This window comes from Lolium perenne, chromosome 3 (assembly GCF_019359855.2).
Source record: "Lolium perenne isolate Kyuss_39 chromosome 3, Kyuss_2.0, whole genome shotgun sequence".
Classification (NCBI taxonomy): Eukaryota; Viridiplantae; Streptophyta; class Magnoliopsida; order Poales; family Poaceae; genus Lolium; species Lolium perenne.
In genome coordinates, this window is record NC_067246.2 from 206,757,518 (window position 1) to 206,763,291 (window position 5,774).

Genomic DNA, 5,774 nt, shown 5'->3' on the forward strand with positions numbered 1-5,774 from the left:
CCACACGCCAGGGCCGCGCGGCCAGCACCTGGGCCGCGCCGCCCTGTTGTGGCGGCGCCTCGTGGCCCCACTTCGTCTCTCCCTCGGACTTCTGGAAGCTTCGTGCAAAAATAGGCCCCTGGGCGTTGATTTCGTCCAATTCCGAGAATATTTCCTTACTAGGATTTCTGAAACCAAAAACAACAGAAAACAGCAACTGGCTCTTCAGCATCTCGTCAATAGGTTAGTGCCGGAAAATGCATAATAATGACATATAATGTGTATAAAACATGTGAGTATCATCATAAAAGTAGCATGGAACATAATAAATTATAGATACGTTTGGGACGTATCAAGCATCCCCAAGCTTAGTTCATACTCGCCCTCGAGTAGGTAAACGATAACAAAGATAATTTCTGAAGTGACATGCTATCATAATCTTGATCAATACTATTGTAAAGCACATGAGATGAATGCAGCGATTCGAAGCAATGATGAAGATAATGAGTAAACAAATGAATCATATAGCAAAGACTTTTCATGAATAGCACTTTCAAGACAAGCATCAATAAGGCTTGCATAACAGTTAACTCATAAGCAATAAGTTCTTAGTAGAAAGCTTTGAAATAACACAAAGGAAGATATAAGTTTCAGCGGTTGCTTTCAACTTCAACATCTATATCTCATGGATAATTGTCAACACAAAGTAATATAACAAGTGCAATAGGTAAACATGTAAGAATCAATGCACACAGTTGATACAAGTGTTTGCTTCTAAGATAGAAAGAATAGGTAAACTGACTCAACGATAAAGTAAAAGATAGGCCCTTCGCAGAGGGAAGCATGGATTACCATTTTTGTGCTAGAGCTTTTATTTTGAAAATAAGAAACAATTTTGTCAACGGTAGTAATAAAGCATATGAGTTATGTATAAGACATCTTATAAGTTGCAAGCCTCATGCATAGTATACTAATAGTGCCCGCACCTTGTCCTAATTAGCTTGGGTTAACACGGATTATCATTGTATAACATATGTTTCAACCAAGTGTCACAAAGGGGTACCTCTATGCCGCCTGTACAAAGGTCTAAGGAGAAAGCTCGCATTGGATTTCTCGCTTTTGATTATTCTCAACTTAGACATCCATACCGGGACAACATAGACAACAGATAATGGACTCCTCTTTTAATGCTTAAGCATTTAACAACAGATAATATTCTCATAAGAGATTGAGGATTAGCTGTCCACACTGAAACTTCCACCATGAATCATGGCTTTAGTTAGCGGCCCAATGTTCTTCTCTAACAGTATGCATACTCAAACCATTTGATTGTGAAAACCGCCCTTACTTCAGACAAGACGAACATGCATAGCAACTCACATGATATTCAACAAAGGTAAAAGTTGATGGCGTCCCCAGAAAACATGGTTACCGCTCAACAGGCAACTTACTAAGAAATAAGACACATAAGTACATATTCTTCACCACGATAGTTTTTAAGCTATTTGTCCCATGAGCTATATATTGTAAAGGTAAAGAATAGAAATTTTAAAGGTAGCACTCAAGTAATGTACTTTGGAATGGCGGATAAATACCATGTGGTAGGTAGGTATGGTGGACACAAATGGCATGGTTATTGGCTCAAGGATTTGGATGCACGAGAAGAATCCCTCTCCATACAAGGCTAGGATAGCAAGGTTGTTTGAAGCAAACTCAAGTATGAAATGGTGCAGCAAGACTCACATATAAACATATTGTAAGCATTATAAGACTTTACATCGTCTCCTTGTTGTTCAAACACCTCAACCAGAAAATATCTAGACTTAGAGAGAACAATCATGCAAACCAAATTTCAACATGCTCTATGTAGTTATTCATTAATGGGTACAAGGTACATGATGCAAGAGCTTAAACAAGATCTATATGAGCACAACAATTGCCAAGTATCTCATTATTCAAGACATTAACCCATTTACCACATGCGGCATTTTCCGTTTCCAACCGTATATCAATGAATGAGGTAGTTCAACTTTCGCAATGAACATTTAAGAATAAAGCTAAGAACACATGTGTTCATACGAAACAGCGGAGCGTAATATCTCCAATATAAAGGATTGTGGGATCCAATTTTATTCAAACAAAACAAAAAAAAACAGACGCTCCAAGTAAAGCACATAAGATGTGACGGAATAAAAATATAGTTTCACTAGAGGAACCTGATAATGTTGTCGATGAAGAAGGAGATGCCTTGGGCATCCCCAAGCTTAGACGCTTGGGTCTTCTTAAAATATGCAGGGATGAACCATGGGGGCATCCCCAAGCTTTGACTTTTCACTCTTCTTGATCATATTGTATCATCCTCCTCTCTTGACCCTTGAAAACTTCCTCCACACCAAACTCGAAACAAACTCATTAGAGGGTCAGTGCATAATTCATATATTCAGAGGTGACATAATCATTCTTAATACTTCTGGACATTGCACAAAGCTACTGAAAGTTAATGGAATAAAGAAATCCATCAAACATAGCAAAACAGGCAATGCGAAATAAAAGGCAGAATCTGTCAAAACAGAACAGTCCGGAAAGACGAATTTTAAAGTGGCACCAGACTTTCTCAGATGAAAATGCCCAAATTGAATGAAAGTTGCGTACATATCTGAGGATCACGCACGTAAATTTGCAGATTTTTCTGAGTTACCTACAGAGAATTCTGCCCAGATTCGTGACAGCAAGAAATCTGTTCCTGCGCAGTAATCCAAATCTAGTATTGGCTTTACTATCAAAGACTTTACTTGGCACAACAATGCAATAAAATAAAGATAAGGAGAGGTTGCTACAGTAGTAACAACTTCCAAGACTCAAATATAAAACAAAGTACTGTAGTAAAATCATGGGTTGTCTCCCATAAGCGCTTTTCTTTAACGCCTTTCAGCTAGGCGCAGAAAGTGTGTATCAAGTGTTATCAAGAGAAGAAGCATTGACATCAAAAATTTTCTCACAAACAAGACTTGTTGCAGAGGGTACCTTAGATGTTCCATTATCTAAATTTCCCATAGTGGTACTAAGGGTTTTATCAATTTTAGGCTTATAATTCTTTGGCTTAGGCACCTTAGAGACATACATGAATTTTTGCTCCTTGCCCACATAAGCTTTCTCCTTAAATTTAAGAGAAGAAAAAGTTGAACCCAATTTTCCCATAGCTTCTTCAAGTTTACCAATTCTATGGGTTTGATTATCATGGATAGCACAAGTTTCTAAAATAGCAATTCTTTCATTAATTCCTCCTAGGGATTTATCAAGTTTATCAGTATTATCAAGTAATACCCCCAGTTTAGTCTCAACACTTGGAAGATTTTTCTCTATGGCTTCCAACTTTTTCATGACGTCCTCAAGAGAGATTTAAATTTTAGTTTCATTAACAGGTGGTATTCCAACTAGACTCTCAATGATGCAACTAGCTTCTAAAGCAGGAGTACCTAGGAAATTACCCCCCGAAAGAGTATCAAGAACATACCTATTCCAACTAGATATACCAACATAAAAGTTCCTAAGTAGGATAATAGTGGAGTGTTTCTTAGTGCACCTATGATGAGCATCACTAATTCTATACCAAGCATCTTTAAAACTTTCTCCACCTTGTTGTTTAAACGAACGAACTTCAACTTCAGGATTACTCATTTTAGCAGTAGTAAATAAAGCAAACTAGATAAAGTAAATGCAAGTAACTAATTTTTTTGTGTTTTTGATATGGAGAACAAGACAGTAAATAAAGTAAAACTAGCAACTAATTTTTTTGTGTTTTGTTTAAGTGCAGCAAACAAAGTAGTAAATAAAATAAAACAAGACAAAAACAAAGTAAAGAGATTGGAAGTGGAGACTCCCCTTGCAGCGTGTCTTGATCTCCCCGGCAACGGCGCCAGAAATTTGCTTGATGTGTGTAGTTGACACGTCCGTTGGGAACCCCAAGAGGAAGGTGTGATGCGCACAGTAGAAAGTTTCCCTCAGTAAGAAACCAAGGTTTAATCGAACCAGTAGGAGTAAAGAAGCTCGTTGAAGGTTGATGGAGGAGGAGTGTAGTGCGGCGCAACACCAGGGATTCCGGCGCCAACATGGAACCTGCACAACACAATCACAGAACTTTGCCCCAACGTAACAGCGAGGTTGTCAATCTCACCGGCTTGCTGTAAACAAAAGATTAGATGTATAGTGTGGATGATGATGTTTGTTTGCGAAGAACAGTAAAGAACAATTGCAGTAGATTGTATTTCAGATGTAAAGAATAGGACCGGGGTCCACAGTTCACTAGTGGTGTCTCTCCCATAAGATAGCAGATGTTGGGTGAACAAATTACAGTTGGGCAATTGACAAATAAAGAAGGCATAACAATCCACATACAAATATCATGATGAGTACTATGAGATTTTAATCAGGGCATTACGACAAAGTACATAGACCGCCATCCAGCATGCATCTATGCCTAAAAAGTCCACTTTCAGGTTATCATCCGAACCCCCTCCAGTATTAAGTTGTAAACAACAGACAATTGCATTAAGTATGGTGCGTAATGTAATCAACACAAATATCCTTAGACAAAGCATCGATGTTTTATCCCTAGTGGCAACAGCACATCCACAACCTTAGAACTTTCTGACACTATCCCAGATTTAATGGAGGCATGAACCCACTATCGAGCATAAATACTCCCTCTTGGAGTCACAAGTATCAACTTGGCCAGAGCCTCTACTAGCAACGGAGAGCATGCAAGAACATAAACAACTCATATATGATAGATTGATAATCAACTTGACATAGTATTCAATATTCATCGGATCCCAACAAACACAACATGAAGGATTACAAATAAACGAGCTTGATCATGATAGGCAGCTCACAAGATCGAACATGATAGCACAATGAGGAGAAGACGACCATCTAGCTACTGCTATGGACCCATAGTCCAGGGGTGAACTACTCACACATCGATCCGGAGGCGATCATGGCGATGAAGAGACCTCTGGGAGATGATTCCCCTCTCCGGCAGGGTGCCAGAGGCGATCTCCTGAATCCCCCGAGATGGGATTGGCGGCGGCGGCGTCTCTGGAAGGTTTTCCGTATCGTGGCTCTCGGTACTGGGGGTTTCGCGACGGAGGCTTTAAGTAGGCGGAAGGGCAGGTCAGGGGGTGATACGTCTCCGACGTATCGATAATTTCTTATGTTCCATGCCACATTATTGATGATATCTACATGTTTTATGCACACTTTATGTCATATTCGTGCATTTTCTGGAACTAACCTATTAACAAGATGCCGAAGTGACAGTTGCTGTTTTCTGCTGTTTTTGGTTTCAGAAATCCTAGTAAAGAAATATTCTCGGAATTGGACGAAATCAACGCCCAGGTTCCTATTTTGCCCGGAAGCATCCAGAACACACGAGAACCGCCAGAGAGGGGGCACAGGCCCACCAAACCCTAGGCCGGCGCGGCCAAGGGGGGGGCCGCGCCCCCCTATAGTGTCGGCGCCCCTTCGACCTTCTGACGCCGCCTCTTCGCCTATATAAAGCCCCTCGACCTAAAACCTCGATACCGAGAGCCACGATACGAGAAACCTTCCAGAGCCGCCGCCATCGCGAAGCCAAGATCTGGGGGACAGGAGTCTCTGTTCCGGCACGCCGCCGGGACGGGGAAGTGCCCCCGGAAGGCTTCTCCATCGACACCACCGCCATCTTCATCACCGCTGCTGTCTCCCATGAGGAGGGAGTAGTTCTCCATCGAGGCTCGGGGCTGTACCGGTAGCTA